The sequence below is a fragment of the Mesoplodon bidens genome (genome assembly GCF_964165515.1).
Source record: "Mesoplodon bidens genome assembly, chromosome: X".
Taxonomy (NCBI): domain Eukaryota; kingdom Metazoa; phylum Chordata; class Mammalia; order Artiodactyla; family Ziphiidae; genus Mesoplodon; species Mesoplodon bidens.
The window spans coordinates 129443615-129468564 of record NC_138163.1 but is presented as its reverse complement, the minus strand read 5'-3'; the positions used below and the strand labels follow the sequence as shown (position 1 = coordinate 129468564).

General features: G+C 42.8%; 2 long non-coding RNA genes across 2 annotated transcripts; both read right to left on the bottom strand.

Annotated features, from left to right (window-relative positions):
- Nucleotides 1-13790: 13790 nt before the first annotated feature.
- Nucleotides 13791-16515, bottom strand: LOC308608724. Its single transcript, XR_014014220.1, has 3 exons — nucleotides 16472-16515; nucleotides 16308-16366; nucleotides 13791-15234 (listed from the first exon to the last, which is right to left on the bottom strand). It is a non-coding gene; the product is annotated as an uncharacterized lncRNA (long non-coding RNA).
- A 4415-nt stretch (nucleotides 16516-20930) lies between these two features.
- Nucleotides 20931-24865, bottom strand: LOC308608723. The gene is made up of 3 exons (XR_014014219.1): nucleotides 24465-24865; nucleotides 24219-24303; nucleotides 20931-22059 (listed from the first exon to the last, which is right to left on the bottom strand). It is a non-coding gene; the product is annotated as an uncharacterized lncRNA (long non-coding RNA).
- Nucleotides 24866-24950: the final 85 nt, after the last annotated feature.

Below are 24950 nucleotides of genomic sequence, written 5' to 3'. Positions count from 1 at the left end.
CCCTTAAAATTTACTTGTCACCACAAAAGACCCAGAATTGCCAAAGCAATCCTGAGAAAAAAGAACAAAGCTGGAGGCATAACCCTCCCAGACTTCAGACAATAGTACAAAGCTACAGTAATAAAAATAGTGTGGTACTGGCACCAAAGACAGACATATGTATCAATGGAACAGAATAGAGAATCTAGAAATAAATGCACACAACTACAGTTGATTAATCTTTAACAAAAGAGGCAGGAATATACAATTGGGAAAAGACCGTCTCTTCAGCAAGTGGTAATGGGAAAGCTGGACAGCCACATGTAAATCAATGAATTTAGAACACTCCCTTACACCATACACAAAAATAAACTCAAAATGGCTTAAAGACTTAAATAATAAGACATGACCCCATAAAACTCCTAAAAGAGAACACAGGCAAAACATTCTCTGACATAAATTGTAGCAATGTTTTCTTAGGTCAGTCTCCCAAGGCAAAAGAAATAAAAGCAAAAATATACAAAATGGGACCTAATCAAACATATAAGCTTTTGCACAGCAAAGGAAGCCATAAAGAAAATGAAAAGACAACCTATGGACCGGGAGAAAATATTTGCAAATGATGTGACCAACAAGGTCTTAATTTTTAAAATACACATACATCTCATACAACTCAAAATCAAAAAAACAAAACACCCAATCAAAAAATGGGCAGAAGACCTAAATAGACATTTCTCCAAAGAAGACATACAGATGGCCGATAGACACATGAAAAGATGCTCCACATCACAAATTATTAGAGAAATGCAAATCAAAACCACAAAGAGGTATCACCTCACACCAGTCAAAATGGCTATCATCAAAAAAACCTACAAATAATAAATGCTGAAGAGGGTGTGGATAAACAGGAACCCTTGTACACTGTTGGTGGGAATGCAAATTGGTGCAGTCACTATGGAAAACAGTATGGAGGTTCCTTAAAAAACTAAAAAAAATGTTACCATAGGATCCAGCAATCCCACTCCTGGGCATATACCCAGAAAAGACGAAAACTCTAATTTGAAAAGATACATGCACCCCAGTGTTTATAGCAGCACTATTTACAACAGCCAAGACATGGATGCAAACTAAGTGTCCATCAACAGATGACTGGATAAAGAAGATGTGGCACATATATACAATGGAATATTAGCCATAAAAAAGAATGAAATATTGCCATTTGCAGCAACAAGGATGGAACTAGAGATTATCAGACTAAGTGAAGTAATTCAGACCAAGAAAGACAAATGTTATATGGTATCATTTCTATATGGAATCTAAAAAATAATACAAATGAACTTATTTAGAAAACAGAAAGAGACTCATAGACATAGAAAGCAAACTGATGGTTACCAAATGGGAGAGGGTGGGGAGGGATCAGTTAGGAGTATGGGACTAACAGATACACACCACTATATATAAAATAGATAACAAGGATTTACTGTATAGCACAGGGAACTATGTTTTATATATATGTGTGTGTGAGAATCAATTTGCTGTACACCTGAAACTAACACAATATTGTTAACCCACTATATAGTTCAATTAAAAAAAGAAGAGTATGTTATTGAGTCGGCTGACTATCATTGTGGGTGACTGGGATTTAATCCCACCAGAAAGCTCTGTGAAGCAGCAGAGAACATGTACCACAGAGTTATCTATGTGATGGGCAAGGGAGCAAGGGTATTCAACTCCCATCTGTTATTGGTTGTGGGCTGCTGCTTCCCTCACTTTGGAGAAATCCCTTGAGCAAAAAGATAGCAATACAGGCAGTTGGAAGTCAGCCTTGAGTGGTAAATCCTGATGGATAGAGGCAGAGCAGGAACAGGGTCTGCTACAGGAGGGAAAAGGACATGTGGACAAGTCCAGCTTCTCTCCACGCCCCCACCTGACTAATCATCTCTCCCCAGAGAAGAAGGAGTGGCACATCTGTTTGGTGAATTTGGAAGAAGAAGATGAACATGCTTGGCTCAGGGTTTCTTGAGTTATTTCTCTTTCAGATTTGCTTGCCCACAAAGAGGGTCCATAGAGTAGGCCTGCTCTCCACTACGAGAGGAGCTGCTTATGGGGTGAGTGTTGCCCCAGAAAGAGTGGAGCCCAGAGTTCAAATCAGTGGGAATGTATTGGGAAGTCCACTTGCCCCTGGATTTAAGGCCACATTCTTCAATCATCTCTTCAGTAACAAAGTTGATATTTCCATCTCCATCGGTTGGACTCTTAAATTTATTTCTCAATTGGTTCTGAACTTGGGTGGAAAGAGGGTGGCAATTGATCAGGCTCTTAAACACCACAGATAATTATTATTTCTATGCACTAACTTACTTCCTTAGGTTCTTAACACAACCTAACAAATTACTGTGAAAGACTGAAACAATGCCCAATTTGTGGAATGGGTGTCTTGCGGCTATATTTATTCAGTACATTTATTTCCTTATATGAAACAAGACTAAGTACAGAATATAGAATGTTGTATCAAAAATCTGCTTTTCTAATTAGTACACAAACTGTTTTGCTGGAAAGATGACAGAAAAGTTCTATGTGCTGGAAAATGCTCATGATGGATTAATATTCTTCTTTTCATCACTTGGGGGAACAATCGCCTTTTGTGACCCAAAGAGACATATCATATTCTAAAACAGAAATAACAGATGTGCATGTCCACCATCAAGAGAGACTTGCACAGGGAGTCCCATTTACCCCAGGGAAAGCAGAAGGAATCACATATGAGAGAACAGTAATGCCTTTTATGGTTTCTTTTTAGAAACTTGATTTTTATATGCCTTTGCTTTTCACTGCATGCATGGTTACAATGAGGTTCTCTGCTACTTGTGTTGCTTCTATTTGGTAACTACTTCTATTTCTACTGTACTTAAAAAAAAAACATCTTGAAGCATCTCACGAAATGGTTCTAAGAGAAAACAGAAAGGAAAGTATCTATGTGTAGGGAAATAGAAAAGTCAGACAAAGTAAGTTACTATAAATGTGATTAAGGGGAGCAGAGGACGTGTGCTGATGATGGGAGGAAGTTACCACGGCTGCTCTCCATCCTGAACAGCCGAGATCCTGACTGTCCTGACATAGGGCTTTCTCACAGTATGGCTGCAGGGTGCATGTATCAGAAAGGATTAGGTGTAGCTGTAGGTAGCAAAGACTCTAAATCGTAAGAGGTCAAGGAGATAGAAATTTACTTCTCTCACGTAAAAGTCAAGACAGGGTGGTCCAGAGCTGATGCGGCTGTTGCGCTTCTCAAAGTCCTCAAGGATCCAGACTCCTTTCATCTCACTGCTCCCCAACCCCCAGGGTGTTGTGACCTTCCACCTACGGTCTAACATGAAGGTCAGGACACCAGCCGCCACACCGGAATTCTGGGCAGTAGGAGGGTGAAGGGATGAAGAAGAAAGCTGCACAATGGCATGTGCCAGCTGTCTTTTAAAGGAGGTATCTGGCAGCAACCATGGGACCTCATTAGCCAGGACACGGTCACATGGCCACACCTAACCGCAAGGTATGCTGGGAAGTGTAGTCTTTCCATGCATCCAGCTACAAATCAGGGTTTCTATTACTATGGAAGAAAGAAGGTTGCATATTGGGGTACAACTGGCAGTCTCTGCCACAGTGAGCCAGAAATTGATCACTGGGATGTGTCCTCCATGTGTTGTTCCCAAATGCTGGTCCTTAGAACCAGTGCCAACCCACAACGAAGTTTTCACTGGGCTCTGCTGAAATGTAAGCAAATTTGTGCAATGTGGTGATTTTTTAATAGTTTTTTTTAAAAGCGACTGTCCATGGGAACTTCTGTGGAGCTCCCTGAGACACTGTCCACTTCTGCCACCCTCAAACACATGGGGAACAGCCTGTGGTGCCTATGACTGGCTGCCTGAGACCCCTCTGCCAGAGACCATGGGGCCATATTTTTCTGGGGTCTTGTTCCCGCCTCCTCTAGGATCCCTGTGTGGGATTGGTATGAGTTAGAAGGCTTTTGGCGGCATGTCGAGAGGCAGAAAGCATGGACTGAATCATCTCACATGACAAGAAGGTTGGAAGTAGACAGGCTAATTCTCTGCCATTCTCTTGGCTTCCCTCTCTTCGTCATAAAATACTTGCTGCAGCGCTAAGTATCACATTCTCCCATGACTGCATCCAAAGCAGGAAGCAGTGGTCCTCTGCTTTCTCTCGAGGAGGAAAAACCTTTCTGGAACCCTGCTCCTTAACAACTCACTAGGCAGAACTGGGACACAGGGCACCCCCAAAACCACCGACTGGCAAAGAGCAGGATTACCTTGGCTGGTTTAGAACAAGCATGATTCATTCCCTGGGGCTCAGCACCTTGTTACAGTATCAACCAATGGTGTCTGCCACAGCTTCTGTCTGTCCTCTCTTTGCTCCAGGCTCTTCTGAGGGAGGGGGTGTAAAACCCAAAATGTATCTCTGCACATATAACTGCCCCTCAGCCAATTCCCTCCCTCCTGGGAATTATCTAGTGCGGCAGAGTGGCTGAGAGAGGGTGACAAAGCACTGCTTTAATTTATCTCATATTCTCCACCATCAATGGTATTTGCACACACGAGTTCCATTTATCCCTTCTGAGTGTGAGGCTTTTGGAACTCAAAAACCCACAGATGACTCAGCTTCTCTATTTCTGGTCCTCATCCCTTCCCTGAGTTAACGAATGACTGGGTAGGGTAGGGTGACAGGGGAGAATATTTTTTTGTCATAGTCATCTGTGTCCCCAGGATAGCCTGCAGCTCCTTGAGGGCAGAAGCTTGGTTTTGTACCCCTAGCACGTGACTGTCAGTAAAAACTCAAGCAATACAGACCTCTCAGGGGCAGGAAAGGGAGCTGTCAAATAAGCCAACAGATTTGAACACTAACCTGTGCATTCACAAGTCAAGTGAGATGACATTTTAGGTCCCCCGAACTTTCTGATTTTCCTGAAAGGGAATATCTAGATCAGAAAGATGAGGGGTACCAGCTTAAGCCAAGATAACTAGAATATTATTTGAGTCACTACAGGATTAATAAGTCATGCCTGTTTCACACATGAAGGGCATGGAAAGAAAGAGAATTGAAAAGTGTTCAAGATGGGAGGGACCACCTCCAGTGCTATGATGCCCAACAGAAAGGTGGTAGAACTGGGTTACAGAATACCTCGAATTTGTGCCAACTGTTACACTCCGAGTTAAGAGCAGCTTGAGGGGTAAAGCTTATTTACTAAGAACAAAGCTCGTAACACAGAGGATAGGGAAGCTATTGACTATGTTCGGTAGAAACTTAGCAAAATGTTGAGATGTTCAAAGACTGGAGCTATAGAGATTTAGTGTAAAATTTCCTTCTCACTGTAGATAAGACCTTCTTTATATATATTTTTTAGCATTTTTATAACAGCTTTATAGAGATATAACTCACATACCATATGACTCAGAGATCTAAAATGTACCATTTAATGGCTTTTAGTATATTCAGAGCTGTGCAACCATCGCCACAATCAATTTTTGAACATTTTCATCACCCCCCCCAAAGAAACCCCACACTCATTAACATTCCCTTTCCCCCTCAATCTTCTTAGCCCATGGCAAACACCAATCTACTTTCTGTCTGTATGGGTTTGCCTATTCTGGACATTGCATACGGATGGATTACATAATAGTCAGATACTGTAAGTGGCCGTGAATGTCATCATCCTCATAAGTAGTATTGCTACAGTTAAACAGACTAGAGAGAGCCACATTTGTCACTAAATGGGCACAATCACATAATCAGGCCATTGTCAAGGCATATATGAAAAAAGTTGAGACAACCATTAATTCCTTTAGTAGAATATCTGAGCTATTTGAAAATTAATAGTAATATGATAAGATCATATATATTTTCTAAATTTTATTAAAAAAATTTTTTGGCCATGCCATATATCTTGTGGGATCTTAGTTCCCCGACCAGGGATCGAACCCAGGCACCTGGCAGTGGAAGTACAGGTTCTTAACCACTGGACCACCAGGGAAGTCCCAAGATCATATTTTTTACTTGTAGTATTATTAGTGTTGCTTTTTTTTTTTTTTTGCGGTACGCGGGCCTCTCACTATTGTGGCCTCTCCCCTTGCGGAGCACAGGCTCCGGACACGCAGGCTCAGCGGCCATGGCTCACGGGCCCAGCTGCTCCGCGGCATGTGGGATCTTCCCAGACCGGGGCACGAACCCGTGTTCCCTGCATCGGCAGGCGGACTCTCAACCACTGCGCCACCAGGGAAGCCCTTAGTGTTGCTTTTTAAAAACTGTTGTTCTTGGTATTTCCTCCTGCCAATTTGTACATGCAAGCCCTGCCATTCTGCCTGTTCTCATTACCAAGGGAAGGCTTGAAATGCAGAAAGAAGAACGAGGAAGAACCTCTTCATTGCCCTGTTCACTGCCCTGTTTGGTGGCTCTGCTGAGGTCCGGCGTGCACTGGCATGGGCCCGCATCCACCGGGAGGGAGGGGCGCTTTGGTCTTATGTGCATAAAGCTGCCTTATGGGCTGGCAGCAGCCCTTCCCTTAGCTGAGAATGGAAAGGGTTTAGGTTTAGGCAGTAGACAGGAGGATGCTTGGGTCAGAAACAGGCTTCACCAAAAGACCCCACACATAGATGTCAGAGGGCCTCACAGAGGTGAGATCATACCTTTTCCCCCTCTAAAAACATCTGTTTGCTTCTCGGTGCATATGGTACAGATCTACACTCATTTCCTCCAATGATGACTGCCAACCAGTACTGTCCAATAGAAACTCGTGTGATGCTGGAAGTGTTCCACTCTGTGCTGTCCACGTTGCTGTGGAGCACCTGAAATGTGGCCCATGGGACTGAGGAACTGCATTTTCAATTTTAAGCAATTTAAAGTTAGATGCCACACTTGGCTCGTGGCCGCTGGACTGGACAGTGCCGACACCGAACATTTCCATCATCGAAGACAGTTCTATTAGACGGCATTGTTCCTTCAGAAACCAGCCCTGACACAGGGTTTGGCATGGATTTGAAAGGATAAGGGAGTGGGAAGGTGAGACAGGAAAGGAAGGCACGTCTGCACTCTGGGAGCCAGTGTAGAGCACACACCGATTATCTCAGAATCACCCCGCCAGAGAGGTAAAGGAGTCGGTGTGTTTCTCCACCAAATCCCGTCAGTCATTGACTGAGGATTGATTGAGGGGTGTTCATTCTTGGGCAGTTCCACCTGCTCAGGGCGTGGACTCAGAAGGCTCTGTAGCCAGAGGGAGCCTTCCGGCCGGGTCATGCAGGGAAGTGGTTAGGGTTGCCAAGGCCTGAGTGCTTGGGGCATGGACACTGCCTGTCTCTGCCACTCCTGACCCCAGCCTGCTCTCCAGATACTACCGTAATATTTCACGCATATCCTTAAGGACATTTTTGCATCTATAAATAGAAATACATATATGTAAAAACATGTTTCTTTTTTTTTCATTTATACAGATGGGACCATTCCATACATACTCTTCTGCACTTTGCTTTTTGCACTTAATAGTACAGTGTATCCTGGAGATATTTCCTTGTGGTCATTTCCTTAATTTCCTCCGCTTGGCTGTCTTCATCACGAAAAAATTCGGACTTAAAGAGAAAAAGAGCTGCAATGGCTTGGCTGAAAGAATGCAAAGAGATTTGTGTTTAGCTTATGGATTTAGAAGGCAAGCTGTTTGTTGAGGCTGCAGAGCTTGGTTCAAGGCAGTTCAGGATGGCGTGATTTTCCCATTAAAAACAAATGGGGGGCTTCCCTGGTGGCGCAGTGGTTGAGAGTCCGCCTGCCGATGCAGGGGACACGGGTTCGTGCCCCGGTCCGGGAAGATCCCACATGCCGCGGAGCGGCTGGGCCCGTGAGCCATGGCCGCTGAGGCTGTGCGTCCGGAGCCTGTGCTCCGCAACGGGAGAGGCCACAACAGTGTCAGGCCCGTGTACCGCAAAAAAAAAAAAACAAAAAAAAAAACGAATGGGAATTTGCTTGGTGATAAACTCAGGCAGTGTGTGGGCTGATGAGACAGTAGAGGATGCAGTCAGTGGATTAACCTCCTGGGATGACTGCAGCAGCAGCAGTCTCCGGGGTCGGATATCCGCAGCCTGCCCTGCACAGAGGCATCGGGAGTCCCGGGTTCAGGCTTGAACTCTGCCATTGACTTGCTGGGTCACTGTTGAAGCCTCTGGACCTCTCAGAGCCTCTGTTTTCATGTCTATTAGGTGAACATGGTCACGCCTATCCTAGTCTCTCTCAACGGGTTTGATGCATGTAAACCCAAGCGCCTTCAGGGGCTACGTAGGCAAGTACACGAGTCAAGTGAGGATGCTGTAAGTAATATAGTTAAGAAGGAAATAAATCACTCACATCCCATCTCCCAGATTTAAACCTTTAAACTAATATCATACTAACCTGGCCAAAGAAAGCATATCTGTGGGCTACTTGCAGCCCTTCAGCAAGAGTGTGCATCCTATAAATTTGAGTTATGATTTCCAGGTAGAGGAAATGGCACTGCTGTGACCGTTTACTAAGCCTCATCCTATTGAGCCTTTCGAAAGCTGCATCTCGCTCTTCAGCCGTCCCTTCCTGCACCAGTCAGGAGAAGTTACGTTAGGCTGTGCGAATCACTCTAAAAGGTCATGGCTTTTAACAGCAAAGGTTTATTTCCTGCTCACTCTCCATGTCCCTTGTGGGACTGCACTACCATGTGGGTGGCTGCAGGCTGAACTCCACAGCCTCACTCACGCAGACTGATGGGGCTCACCGTCCAGGGCCTCACATCATCCAAGCACTAGCATTGCTGGGGCCAAGGAAAAAGGAATCATTGTGCACAGGCTCTGAAAAGCTTCTGCTTGCATTTCATTGGCCAAAGCAATCACGTGGCTTGGCTACCTTCCAGTCCTACGCTGGGTGGAAGGAGGACTGGAAATATCTGTGCACGGCACTGATGAGGCACACACTCCTTCAGATGTCCAACCAACTGCGTGCATTCCTTTCTTCCATTTCTACACTTCGGTGGGTATGGACATCCCACATTTGCCTAAGCTCTTTTTCTCACAGTTTTATAAGCGTGAAGACTGACATTCACTGAGCCTCCAGGCTGCTGCTCCTTCCTTGTTGTCATGACACTCAATGCCTGAGCTCACAATAGCCAGAGCAGTGCCATAGTGGTGGAACTGTCCCTTTTCCAGCTTCTGCTGGAACCAGAGGCCCTCACAGGTATCCATTCTCTGGCAGGTTTTCAAAAGACTTAGCTTTTTTTTTTTTTCGAGCAGTTTTAGGTTTACAGTAAAATTGAGAGGAAGGTACAGAGATCTCCCTTACAGCCCGTGCCTCCACATATGCACAGCCTCCCCATTATCAACATCTCTCACTAGAGTGGTACCTTTGTTACCAAGGATAAACCTATACTGACACATACTACCATCCGAAGTCCACAGCTTTCCTTAGGGTTCACTCTTGGTGTTGGACATTCTATGGGTTTGGACAAATGTATAATGACATCTATCCATCACTGTAATATCACAGAGTATTTTCACTGCACTAAAATTTCTCTGTGTTGTATCTAGTCATTGCCCCCACCACTCCCACCAGCAAACACTGGTCTTTTAACTGTGTCCAAAATTTTGCCTTTTCCAGAATGTCATATAGTTGGAATGGCACAGTATATGCCTTTTCGGGTTGGCTTCTTTCACTTAGTAATGTGCATTTAAGGTTCCCCCATGTCTTTTCCTGGACCAATGGATCATTTCTTTTTCGTGCTGCATAATACTGTGTTGTCTGGATGTATCACAGTTTATCCATTCACCTACTGAAGGACATCTTGGTTGCTTCCAACTTTTGGCAATTATGAATAAAGATGCTACAAACATCCATGTGCAGGTTTTTGTGTGGACATAACTTTTCAACTCCTTTGGGTAAATACCAATATACTGCTGGACTGACTGTATGGCAAGAGTACATTTAGTCTTGTAAGAAACCACCAAACTGTGTTTCAAAGTAGCTGTACGATTTTGCATTCCCAGCAGCAATGAATGAGAGTTTCTTTTGCTCCGCATCCTCATCAGCAGGTGGTGTTGTCAGTGGCCTAGGCTGTGGCCATTCTCTAACAGATGTGAAGTGGTATCTCATTACTGTTTTAATCTGCATTTCTCTGATGTGTATATTTATCTGATGACATATGATGTGGAACATCTTTTCATATGCTTATTTGCCATCTGTATATCTTCTCTGTTGAGGATTTTCACATCTACATTCATGAGAGATAATGCTCTGTAGTTTTTTTTTCTGGTAGTGTCTTTGTCTGGTTTGGGCCTTAGGATAATGCTGGCCTCACAGGATGAGTTAGGGAGTATTCCCTGTGCTTCTATCCTCTGAAAGAGATTGTAAAGACTTGGTATAATTTCTTCCTTAAATGTTTGATAGTGTCCATCAGTGAACCCATCTGGGCCCGGTGCTTTCTGTTTTGGAAGGTTATTAATTATTGATTCAATTTTTAAATAGACAGGCCTATTCAGATCACCTATTTCTTCTTCTAAGAGTTTTGGAAGATTGTGTCTTTCAAGGAATTGGTCCATTTTATCTAGGTTATCATATTTGTGGGCAGAGAGCTGTTCATAGTATTCCTTTATTATCCTTTTAATTTCCATAGGATCTGGAGTGATGTGCCTTATTTCATTACTGATATTAGTAATTTGTGCCTCTCTTTCTTAGAGTTCTTTGTTCCAATTTTTATCTTCCACCTATTTTCTGACTTTTGTGATTTTAATGAAGCATTTTCTAGGATTCCAATTTCTCTACTTTCTCACATCAGCTATACCACTTTTTTGTTTTTTACTTTTTTCAGTGGTTGCCCTAGAGTTTACAATATTTTACAACTACTCCAAATCCACTTTAAAATAACGCTATACCACTTTACAGGTAGTGTGAGTACCTTAAATAACAAAATAATCCTAACTCCTCCCTCTCATCCCTAGTATCATTGCTGTCATTCATTTCACTCATACATGAGCATACATAAGCATATACACACACACACACGATATATATATATATATATATATATACACACACACACACACAGACATATGTAATTGAATACATTGTTGCTCTTATTTTGGACTGTTATCTCTTAGATCAATTAAGAATAAGAAAAATAAAAAGTAAAAAATAAAAGTAAAAGGTAAAATAATCTTACACCATACACAAAAATCAACTGAAAATGTATTAAAGACTTGGATGTAAGACCTGAAACTACAAATCTTGTAGAAGAAAACATAGGGGGTAAGCTTCCAGACATAGGTCTTGGCAATAATTTGTTGGATTTGACACCAAAAGGTGACAAAAGTAAAAATCAACAAGTGGGGCTACATCAAACTCTAAAGCTTCTGTATAGCAAAGGAAGCTATCAACAAAATGAAAAAGCAACCTATTGAATAGGAGAAAATTTTGCAAATCACATACCTGAAAAGGGGTTAATATCCAAAATATACAAAGAACTCATACAACTCAGAAAACAAACAATCTGACTTAAAAATGGGCAGAGAATCTGAATAGACATTTTTCCAAAGAAGACATACAAATGGCCAACAGGCACATGAAAAGGTGCTTCACATCACTAATCATCAGGGAAATGCAAATCAAAACCACAATGAGATATCACCTCACATCTTTTAGAATGGCTACTATCAAAAAGACAAGAAATAACAACTGTTGGCGAGAATGCAGAGAAAAGGAACCTTTGTGCACTGTTGGTGGGAATGTAAATTGGTGCAGCCACTATGGAGAACAGTATGGTGGTTCCCCCCTCAAATTAAAGACAGAACTACCATATAATCTAAGGATCCTACTTTTGGGGATATATCCAAAGGAAATGAAATCATTATCTTGAAGAGATATCTGCACACTAATGTTCATTGCAGCATCATTCATGATACCTGTAACATGGAAACAGCCTACGTGATGACAGATGAATGCATAAGAAAATGTATAAATATACAATGGAATATTATTCAGCCACAAAAAGAAGGAAATCCTGCCATTTTCGACAACATGGATGGACCTAGAGGGCATTATGCTAAGTGAGATAAGTCAGACAGAGAAAGACAAATACCGTATGATCTCATTTATATGGGGAATCTAAAAAACCCATGAACTAATAGATACGGAGTAATGATTGGTGTTTGCCAGAGGCAGGGAATGGGGGTTGGGCAAAATGGGTGAAGGGGGTCAAAAGGAACAAACTTCCAGTTATAAGATACATAAGTCCTGGGGATGTAATGTACAGCATGGTGACTGTAGTTAACTATTTATTAATTGTAATATTAATAATATTAATAATATATGTATATTTGAAATATGCTAAGAGAATAAATCTTAAGTTTTCATCACAAGGAAAAAAAATGTAACTAGGTGAGGTGATGGATATTAACTACTTACTGTGGTCATCATTTTGCATTGCATACATACATCAAATTATTATGCTGTATGCCACAAATGAATACAATGTTATATATCAACTACATCGCAATTAAAAATTTTTAGAAATTTTAAGTAAAATAAAAAGTAAAAAGAAAATTCTAAGTAAGATCCATGTTGGAATTCAGCTTGCAAAAGAGGTAGCTGGATAGCTTAACAAGACATGCTGTTAAATGATGATGCTTTATAATCAGCTCAAGTTTTCAAATGATCACATTTCAGAATTGTTTTTTAGCCCATGATTAGGCCTCACCCTCTTTGACCTCCATGTCTTACATGTCACCTGTTTGCACACCAACTGTATCGTTAATCACCAACCATTTTGGGGGGACGTGCTGCAGCGTTTCCCAAAGAAACTTCCCTGTAACTTTGCAAAATAAATGTACTCAGACATTCCAAATTTTTACTTGAGGCAGAACAGCTTTCTAAGTCCCCCTTGGACTTAAATATACAGATATCTTAAAGCAAGAGTGGGAATGGGAAGCATAATCTAATTCTCTTTCCTATAGAGATTGTATTTTATTTAAAATTTATTTTGGTACTAGTTAGAATCCTGCTTTTTGGCCAAGTATTTTCAGGTCTGATTTTGCAGAAGCTGGGGTGGATCAGAGCCTACTGATTAAGAGAATTAGAAGTTTATAAAGCTTGCTCACTCCTCATTTCTCCCTGATCACCTCCATCAAGCTGTCCTACCACCAGCAGGGAGAACAGAGATTTTCAGTACAGGTGGGATAAATGCTCTGACACGCTCTAGCCAGAGGAATGAGCAAATCAGCAAATGTTTCCAAACTACTTGAAGACTTAAAAAATGATCCATGAACATTAAAAAAAAAAAGTTCCAGGAAAAAAAAATCTTATCAAGATATGTAAAAAAATATTTTTAAAAAACTGGCCAAAGAGTCATGTTTGAATTTGACAAAATTACATAGGATAGAGGCTGTTAGTGTTTTCTTCAGGATGGGAATGAACCACTTAACATAGCCATACCACCTTAAACAAATTGCATCAAAATAACCCAACTATGAAATGAAAAAAAAAAAAAGTTTTGTCTTACCTTCATTTATCCCTTCTTTGATGCTCTTCCTTTCTTCATGTAGATCCGAGTTTCTGACCTGTATTATTTTCCTTCTCTCTTAAAAAACTTCTAACATTTCTTGCAAGGCAGGTACCTTGGCAACAAATTTGTCCAATTTTTGTTTGAGAAATTCTTTATTTCTCTGGGTACAGAAATCTAAGTTGGTGAGTTTTTTTCTCTCAATCCTTTAAATATTTCACTTCACTCTCTTCTTGCTTGCATGGTTTCTGCAGAGAATTTGGACATAATTCTTATCTTTGTTTCTCTATAGGAAAGCTGTTTTTTTGGTCTAGCTTCTTTCAGGATTTTTTCTTTATTTTTGATTTTCTGTAATTTGAAGATGATATGCCAAGTTGTAGTTTTTGGGGGCTATTTATCTTGCTTGGTGTTCTCTGAGCTGCCTGGATCTATGGCTTGATGTCTGATATTGACTTGCAGAAATTCTCAGTCATTATCGTTTCAAATATTTCTTCTGTTCCTTTTTCTCCTCCTCCTGGTCCCAATTACATGTGTATTACACCTTTTTTAGTTGTCCCACAGTCCTTGTATATTATGTTGTCGCTTTTTTCAGTCTTTCTTTGCTTTTTGGTGTTTGAGGATTCTATTGATCAGAGCTGTTTTTCCTCAACTGTGTCCAGTCTACTAACAAGCCCATCAAAGGCATTCTTCATTTGTTAGTGTTTTTTGATCTCTAGCATTACTTTTTGGTTCTTTTTAGTATTACCATCTCTCTGCTTCCACTGCCCATCTGTTCTTACATGCGATTTTATGCATCGGACTCCTTAGCATATTAATCGGAGTTGTTTTAAATTCCTGGGCTGATAATTCCAGCATTCCTGCTATGTCTGGTTCTGATGGCTGCTTTGTCTCTTCAAACTATGTTTTGTGCCTTCTGGTATGCCTCGTTAATCTTTTCTTGATAGTTGGACATGATGTACCGGGTAAAAGGAAATGCTATAAGTGGGCCTTTAGTAATGTGGTGAGGAGTTGGGGGAGGGGAAGCATTCTATAGTCCTGTGATTAGGTCTCAGTCTTTCAATGAGCCTATGTCTCTCGACTGTGAACTTCACAAATGCTTCTCAGTTTTTTTCTCCTCCCTTAGGTGCACAGGATGGCTGGAGTTGGGTATTTCCCATCCCCAGGTCAGTTAGGCTCTGATAACACCCCAGCAGGTTAGGCTGTGGCTAACTCGTTGCCCTGAGGGCAGGCCTTGCAAAGAAAAACGAAGTACTCTGGCTAATTTCACCGTTCCTCTTCCCTGGCTGGAAACCGAGGGGATCCTTCTCCAGTATTCACTGTGGGAATCTGGTCAAGCTCCTGGAGAGAAATACCACCATGTAGTGTGGGGACCCCCTTATGACTGGACCCCCTGGAGTTTTTAACCCTCAGACTTGTCCACACGGAGCCTCCAGCAATTTGTCAGCTGCAGTTCCTGTTTTCCTACTCCGACACTGGTTCCCGCGAGGTTTCCGCTCCGGAGTCTCTGCTGCGGTAGCCGTGACTCCTTGTATTCGCTCGTCTCTCCAATCCTGGGGGCAGCGGTTTGCTCTGCTTTCCTCCCCTTACAGATCCAAGAAGAACTGTTGATTTTTCAGGCTGCTCAGCTTCTACTTGTTGTTGAGACGGAGTGGGGACTCCCAGCCTCCTTACACGTGGAACCAGACTCTGCAGTTTTTAATCTCAACAAATGAAAGGTGTATACACGCGGAGTTTAAAAGTCAAATAATCCTGCAAGACGGGCTCAGAAAAGTCACAGACCTAGCCCCCATCATTCCACACCTGATTCCACTCCCCAGAGGCCACAATTTTCAGGTGGTGATAAGTGACGTCGGGGAAAGAAAGGCAACAGAGGGCTTAAGGAGTGCCCTCCCGGTGGAGTGGCTTTTGCAGCTTTAAATAGGACACGGAAAAGGTGCCATATGAATAAAGGAGTGAATGATTTTTGTGGATACTCAGAGGCGAAGCCGTCTGGGTAGAGGAACGACAAATGGAAAATCCTGCGGACAGCAGTGTGCACAGAGCTGTGTAGAGGAATACCCTGGGGGTCTTGTTAAAATGCGGATTTTGATTCAGTAGGTCTGGATGGGACCTGAGACACCGCATTTCTAATGAGCTCCCAGATGATAATGATGCTGCTGGTCCAGGGACCTCACTTTGAGGAGCAAGGTCCTAGAAAGAGTTAGATCATCAGTGGGGTTGGAGCAAAATGAGAGCGTGGGCAAGTAAATGGAACGGATGTCAGACAGATAATAGAGGACCAGATCTCACCATGCCTTAGAGCACACTGTGAGGACTTGCGCTGTCATTGTGAAGTAGATGGGGGCCGGGAAGTGATGTGATCTGGCGTATGTTTTAAAGGCATCTCTGCAGGAGCTGTGTTAAGAACAAATTGTAGGAGGGCAAAGGTGGTTAGGAAGCCGCTGAATGAACGCAGGTGAGAGGATTTCTGATGGATTGGTTGGAGGAGTGAAAGAGTCACTTGAGCACTTGGAAGGATGGAGTTGCCATTTCTGCCCCATCTCTCACACCCATCTTCTCTCTCCAGTTCCACTGCCACTTCTCTAGTCACGCCCCATTAATTCCCATTACTGTAATTGCCTTCAAACAGATGCTGCAAACACCTTCTTCTTGAGAAATGGCTTTGTTCAGTCCAGGCCTTTGCAAAGACCTTACGGTTGCTTAGAGTCCATAGTCTAGCATGGAAGACCCTTCATAAACTGGCCCTTTCCCCCACTTCTGGGTCATTACTCACCTTCATGAACCCATCACTCTCGCCCAGGGCTTCACGTCCTCGCCATCGTGATGTACATACTATGGAGGATGAAAAGCTGTGGGATATTTGCAAATCCTGGCGTGGTGACCCTTAAACCACCACATCGTCTCCCATTCACTTTAATCTATTTTTGTTATATACACCTGAAGAAAGCAAACCGTTGGCAAACTTCCTTTATTGTTGTATCACAGGGCTTACATCAGTGCTACGCGATGTGGAGTCCACGGACCAGCAGCATCACCTGGGAGCTTGATACTGATGCAAGTTTATGGGCCTCACCCCAGACTGCGAAATCAGAATCTGACAGTAGGGCCCAGGAATCTGTGTTGTAACGAGCTCCCCAGGTGATTCTTACACATGCTAAACTTGGAGATGTTCACACCGCAAATCGAACATCACTAGGCTCTTACATCATATTTTGAGAACAGTTGATCCAGACTAGTGGGCTCAACCCCGGCTGCACATCAGGATCACCTAGAGAGCTTCCAATAAAATACCGGTGCCTGGGCCCCTAACCCTGGCAATGCTGATGGAATTGGCTGGAGTGGATCCAAGTGACCCTAATATGCCCCCAGGTCTGAGAACCTTAGAAGTTTGGCAGATGGATCTCCATTCTGTTTCCCATACACAACCAAAATTTCTGCCTGTCGCTGGTCGCTCTACCTGGAGTGTGTGTCCGTACCATCTCCATATTGTCTGACATATCAGTTCTAGGAATAGAATGAGCCCCAGTACAGCTTCTCTTCAAACTGGTCTTGGGTCCTCTTCTATTTCCTGAAGCCACGTGGGTGGCTTCTATGGCACTTGCAGCCAAATAAGACCCCTACATTGTTCTCTTTGTTAAAATGAGGCCTCATTCAATGAAAAGGTGTTTCTCTTTTATTTTTTTTTTATTTATTTATTATTATTTTTTTTCTTGCGGTACGCGGGCCTCTCACTGCTGTGGCCTCTCCCATTGCGGAGCACAGACTCCGGACGCGCAGGCTCAGCGGCCATGGCTCACGGGCCCAGCCGCTCCGCAGCATGTGGGATCCTCCCGGACCAGGGCACGAACCCGTGTCCCCTGCATCGGCAGGCGGACTCCCAACCACTGCGCCACCAGGGAAGCCCGAAAAGGTGTTTCTCAAACTGTGTTCTATGTAGTAGTAGTGTTCTGTCATATACTAATACTTATTTGTGGGACTGTTCTTTGGCCAAAAAGATGAAAATTGGAACTATTACACACCACGTGATTTCTGCAAGTCACTCTCCACATGTTTCTCCCATCCCCAGACCACAGCTTCTCAACCTTTTAAAAATATTACATCTTCTTTCATGGAGCTGAAATTCACATAACATGAAAGTAACCATTTTCAAGTGAACAGTTCAGTGGCATTTAGTACATTCACAGTGTTGTGTAAACACCACCTCTTTCAAGTTCCAAAATATTTTCCTCACCTCGAAAGAAAAGCCTACTCCCATCTGCAGTCCCCCCCCGAATTTCCATCCAACCCCCCAGCCATTAGACATGTTACTACTTCTTACTTTGAATCAATCTGCTCTTAAGAAAATTGGGGATCCTGCTTTATCAAGCTGTTAAGAGAAACAACGCAGGTAATGTGTATAAATTGCCCAGCACTACACACATCAGGTACCTAGTAAAGGTCGGATCCTTCCTTCACTTTGCCTTCGGTCTCGTCATTCTGGTGTCCTGGATGTCAGAGTCTACAGCATTCAGAAGAAAAAAGGCTTTGTAAATTCCTTTCTTTAGAAAAATAAAAATGTATTTCCCCTCTTTGAAAGGTGGAAGAGTAACTGCTCTAAAGACCATCAGCAAAAACCTGTATTAAATTTGTTTTTATTTTAAGCCTCTTTTTATTTTGGAATTATTTTAGATTTATAGAAAAATTGTAAAGATAATACGGTTCCTGTGAACCTTCACCCAGTTTCCCCCGTTGTTAACCTTTTACCTGACCATGGGACATTCATCAGAGGTAAGGAATTAACACTGGCACACTGCTATTCAGTACAACTACATACTTTATCTGGATTTCACCAGTTTCTCCTCTAATACCCTTTTGTGCTCCAAGATGCAACCAGCCTCCCACACTGCAATTCGTCATCATGTCTCTTTAGTCTCCTCTGACAGTTTCTGTCTTTCTTTGCTTTTCATGACCTGGAGGGTTTTTCAGAATACTGGTCAGGTATTTTGCAGAATGTCCCTCAGTTGGGTTTTATCTGATATTTTCTTATGATGAGACTGCAGTTATAGGTTTTGAGGCTACCACGGGGGTGAAGTGCCCTTCTCATTACATCAGATCACATCAGGTGGTAGGACAAGGTACCTGTAGAACATATCGCTGGTGATGTTGACCTCGAACACTTGGATAATGTGGTATCGGCAAAGTTTCTCCACTGAAGGTTGTTATTTTCCCTTTTCTGTACTCTGTTCTTTGGAATTGTTACTAGTTTAGCCCCTACTCTAAGAGAGGAAGGTCAGCCCCCCTCGAGGGGGCAGTATCTACAGCCATTATTTAGAATTCTAGAAGATGTGTCTCTTCTTGCCATTTTTTATTTAATCACTTATCAGTACGGACTTGTGTGTATTTCTTTTATAATTTGGGTTATAATCCAATTCTCTGTTATATATTTTTTTGCTTGAATCGCTCCAGTTTGGCCAGTGGGAGATCTTTCAGACTGGCTCCCATGTCCCTTTGACATGGTGCAATCCTTTTTTTTCCCCAGTATCTTAGCTTTTGATGTAAACTTTGGTTTTCTTCCCCACCTATCCACTGAAATTGCTTTAAGGTCTTTTATGTTACAATGGTTTCTAGATTGTCAGGCCAAAGTCTATTTGTCTGTTCTTAGTTTGCAGACCTTTCTGTGACAATACTATTAATCTCTTTCTTTCAAATTCCATTTCATTTTTTAAAAATGTACTATGGAATTTTTAAACATAAACAAAGCTAGAGAAAAGAGCATAATGAATCTCCATGTATCCATCACCCAGCTTCAACAATTCTCAGCATTTTGCCCACCTTGTTTCAACTCGTTTCACCTCCCCCATGCTCTGCCACTGGAATACAAACCTTAAAGGAAACCCCAGACATCATAAGAGTTCAACTGTAAAGAACATATGAGTTCAATTGTAAAGAGTTGTGTCTTCAACAGCTCAGAACTTTAAAAAAATATATAACCACAAAACAATGATTACATGTAACAAAATTCATAATTCTTTAATATCCTCTAATACTCAGTCCATATTCAAATTTCCTCCCAAATTTTAATAATTTATTTGTTCAAGTTAGGATCCATACAAAGTCCACACATTACATCTTTTATTTTTATTAATTTTTTAAACATCTTTATTGGAGTATAATTGCTTCACAATGTTATATTAGTTTCTGCTGTACAACAAAGTGAATCAGCCATACGCATACATATATCCCCATATCCCCTCCCTCTTGCATCTCCCTCCCACCCTCCCTATCCCACCCCTCTAGGTGGTCACAAAGCACGGAGCTGATCTCCCTGTGCTATGCGGCTGCTTCCCACTAGCTATCTATTTTACGTTTGGTAGTGTATATATGTCAACGCCACTCTCTCACTTCGTCCCAGCTTACCCTTCCCACTCTATGTCCTCAAGTCCATTCTTTACGTCTGCGTAATTATTCCCGTACTGCCCTTCGGTTCTTCAGAACCATTTTTTTTTTTAGATTCCATATATATGTGTTAGCATATGGTATTTGTTTTTCTCTTTCTGACTTACTTCACTCTGTAGGACAGACTCTAGGTCCATCCACCTCACTACAAATAGCTCAATTTCGTTTCTTTTTATGGCTGAGTAATATTCCATTGTATATATGTGCCACATCTTCTTTATCCATTCATCTCTCGATGGACACTTAGGTTGCTTCCATGTTCTGGCTATTGTAAATAGTGCTGCAATGAACATTGTGGTACATGACTCTTTTTGAATTATGGTTTTCTCAGGGTATATGCCCAGTAGTGGGATTGCTGGGTCATATGGTAGTTCTATTTTTAGTTTTTTAAGGAACCTCCATACTGTTCTCCATAGTGGCTGTATCAATTTACATTCCCACCAACAGTGCAAGAGGGTTCCCTTTTCTCCACACCCTCTCCAGCATTTACTGTTTGTAGATTTTTTTGATGATGGCCATTCTGACTGGTGAGAGGTGATACCTCATGGTAGTTTTGATTTGCATTTCTCTAATGATTAGTGATGTTGAGCATCCTTTCATGCCACACATTACATCTCATTGACAGTCCCTCCCTCCGCCATGACCCCTTCTCCAACACACACTTTTTAAAAGTCCATTTGTTGAAGAAATTGGGTTTTCTGTCCTATCAAATTTCCCAATTCTGGATTTGGCTGATTGTGTCTTCACGGTGCCTTGTAACATATTAGTCTAGTCCTTGAACTTCCTATAAATTGGTAATTTGATGTAAAGTCTTAATTAGATTTTCATATTTACAAAAATATTTGTAATATGTTTGATACATAAATCAATTTATCTATATCTTTATTTATATATATATATTTACAAAAATACTTCATTGGTGGGTAAGTCAACTTCCTAATGCATCACAGTAGAAGCCATATTGTCCACCTGTCCCACTTATAATTTTCCCTTTTGAAACGCCTCTGGCTCCTGGTTCTCCTCTTCTTTGTCTTTGCCATTTCTTCTCAGTTCCTTTTACAGACTCCTCTTTACCTGCATGTTAAAGTCATTGTTTTCAGTGCCCCACTGTCACTGGTCCATTCCTCCTAGTCTGTATATGGTCCCCTTTTCCATATTCATAAGGCTGAGGACTCAGAAGTCTATATATATATTATTTTATTTTTGGCTGCATTGGGTCTTCGTTGCTGCGCGTGGGCTTTCTCTAGTTGTGGCGAGCGGGGGCTACTCTTCGTTGCGGTGTGCAAGCTTCTCATTCCGGTGGCTTCTCTTATTGTGGAGCACGGGCTCTAGGCACGCGGGCTCAGTAGTTGTGGCACACGGTCTTAGTTGCTCCACGGCATGTGGGATCTTCCCGGACTGGGGATCGAACCCGTGTCCCCTGCATTGGCAGGCAGATTCTTAACCACTGTGCCACCAAGGAAGTCCCAGAAGTCTGTGTCTTTGATGCGGACCCTCTCCACTGGGTTCCAAGCCCAAATATCCAGTGACCGACAGGATGTCACTGGATATGCTGTGAGCTATTCAAACTCACTGTGTCCCCAAATGGAGTTAATTATCCTTCTTCCTAAACCTGTTTCTCAGTGTTTTCTTTAGCTCAATGATGAGAACCACTATCCAAGACAGAAACCCAAGCCATCCTAGACTTTTCCTCACCTGCCCCAAATTTCCCCAGAACATCCATTTCTTCCATAGCTCGACTGTGTCCCCTCTTCTTGCTGCTACAGGCTCATTTCTAAAATTCAGACAAAGAACAAGTACATTATCCAGAGTCACACATTCTCCAGCAGGACTAGAGCCTAACTCCGTGCTCCAGCATGGAACACACTGGAATCTCGCTGAGGGCCATAATCAGCTCCAGATTCTTCACCGTGCTCTGGATACACTGTGCTTTACACATATTGTGAATATGGTTGTAGAGGCCAAGTTCAGCAGGGTGGAGCAGCTAAAAGTGGGGCGTTCAGGAGTCACAACATCTGGGTTTGACCCTCACTTCCACCACTGAGAGCAAACTTAAGTTGGTTAATTTCTCCGTGCTTCACTTTCCTCATCTGTGAAATGGAAATAATATTCCTTCACCACTTTCCTGAAATCCCCAAATCTCTGGAAACAGGAAGTTGTGTTACGTTTTGTTTTTAAATAATTTGTTTGGCAGCCAAACCTGACTTGACTATAAGGATTTGATGACAAAACCTGACGTGAATGGAATTGGGGATATTTATGGTCTTTACTTATCCCACTTAGAATATTCTTCCATTTTACTGCAACTGGCTTTGATGGCAGGCTGCTGCCCCAGCCCACTGGGACAAGTTCCACAATATGCTGTTCTACTTTTCAGAAGTACAATGTCTGAATTCTGAAACACACCTGACCTAAGAGTTTTGGAAAACAGGTTGTATACCTATAATAGCTACTTCATAGGTATGTCATAGGTTGATTGCTAAAGACATTAATATTTGTAAAGCAATTAGAAAAGTATGTGGCCCATAGTAAACCCTGTATCAGTGTTTGATAAATAAACATTTCATGTTACAGTTAACCCTAAAAATGAAGTGAAAGATAAACTATTCTGTGTCAGAAGTTTGATGAATTTGGGGGCCTCCATCAAAGCTGGGTTGCTGCCATAGCTTTTCTGTTATAAAGAAATTACATCAGGGAAACAGAAAAACCCCTTTGGCTTGGCACTCCTATCCTCTCCCTGCTCAGAACTAACCTCTATTCTGAAGCTGGTGTGTGTAAATCTTTTTGAAGAGAGTTTCTCAATTTGAGTACATATGTATGCATCCATGGTATGTACTATTTTAGAACAAAGGATGATCCAGCCCCGAATGTCACCAATGCTGAGGCCGACAAAGCCTGCCCTCACCTCTCTCTCCACTGTGCACATACTACAACCATCGCACACCTGCCTGCCCCTCCCAGGCTGCCACTTCCCCGAGGGAAGAGGCCATGGTCCAGCTAACTGGGATGGAAAGGACTAACCACCTGCTGTGTAAATTAATGAACAAGTCATGGGTCCCTCCTATCACAAATGAGACATCAGGGAAGGACAGGTGGGACTCAGGTGTCAAGAGCCAGTCCATCCATTCCAATTGCTGACAGAGAGACATGTCTCCATATCTGGAAGAAGTTCCATAGCTGGCACTCTTTGGCAATCTTTAAAGACAGGGAATAGGACTTCCCTGGTGGCACAGTGGATAAGACTCCGTGCTCCCAATGCAGGGCACCCGGGTTCGATCCCTGGTCAGGGAACTAGATCCTGCATGCATGCTGCAACTAAGAGTTCACAGGCCACAACTAAGGAGCCCGCGTGCCGCAACTAAGGAGCCCACACGCCACAACTCAGGAGCTGATGAGCTGCAACTAAGGAGCTCTCGAACCACAACTAAGGAGCCCACAAGCCGCAACTAAGAACCAGAGCAACCAAAATAAAAATTAAAGACAGAGAATAAATAAGTGTCAACACTGACTGAGTATATACCGTGTGGCCAGCGCTGTGCATTTTCCAGGCACTAACTCCAGGTGGTCCACACAAGGACCGCATGTGGGGGAATCATGAATGCCCACCTCAAGAGTGAGGAACACCAAGCACTGGGAGGTGGAAGTAACTAGCCAGCAGGGGTGGGACCAGCCTGGTGGTTTCTCTGGGGGAAGGTAGGAGAGTCCTTTGGAAAGAGAAACACTTCACTCTCAAATAGCTAAGAACCTGCTGCAATTATAGACTTCGGTTTGTATGTGTGCCTCAGTCACGTTAATTTTCTATTTAGGCGTACGGGTTTCAAATAAAAAAAGAGAACTGGTAAAGATTTGAAATTTTGGTCACGTGTCACCTCAGGGGAAGTTAATTCTGATTTTTGTCTGCAATACCCAAGCACAAACTGCAACTCCAGTAATAAAACAGGAACTTGGAAAAATAAGCACCCAGGGCTGATGAAAGTAATGCATTTGTCTCAGGGCAGGGGCTGAAATGTGCAGCTAAGTGTTCCGAGGGAGAAGCATGTTAATACTACATCTTTTCACCAACCTTTGATGGACGCGGTAAGATTCTCAGGTCAGCGCGGCTCACCCGGCAACACACTGTAATAACTTATTTAAAAGGCAGGTGGCTTTTACAAATGGACTGTCGCGTCCATTTTTAGGTTTTCGTTCTCAGAAATGTATTCTTTTATCAAAACAATAGTCGCTCCCTGTAGTAAGAGCTCAGTTATACCTTTTCTACAACAGAGGAGACTGCAGAGGTGAGCGGGTTTGGGAACTACCGTCCTCGGCTCTCAATTCTGGATGACATTCAAGCTCTGTAGAGACAAACAGATAACCAGAAGGACATCAGACAGGGATTCTCATTCCTTTAGAGCAGGAGTTGGCAAGCTACCACCCACAGGCCAAATCTGGCCTGCGGCCTGTTTTTATAAATAAAGTTTTATTGGCATGCAGCCACACCCAGTTGTTTACTTACCATCTCTGGCTGCTTTCCTGCTGCAAGGGCAGAACGCAGGAGCCAGGACACAGCCCACCTGGCCTGAAAGCCAAAACTAGGAACTCTCAGGCCCTTGACAGAACACGCACGCTGAGCTCTGTGCTGGAGAAGCTGTATCCGTCCAGCGGGCTTGCATCCTTTTCTGCGGGGCTAAAGGACTTGGAGTGGGAGAGGACACCTGACTCACTGAAGGCCTCTGCCTAGTTCGGTTGGGTTAAAGATACAAGAAAACAGAAACGCAGCAACTAGGCAATATCTCCAAGCAAGAACTTTAATGAACTGGTCGCTCGTATTGACATTAAAAACCAGTGGGGGGCTTCCCTGGTGGCGCAGTGGTTGAGAGTCCGCCTGCCGATGCAGGGGACACGGGTTCGTGCCCCGGTCTGGGAAGATCCCACACGCCGCAGAGCGGCTAGACCCGTGAGCTATGGCCGCTGAGCCTGCGCGTCCAGAGCCTGTGCTCCA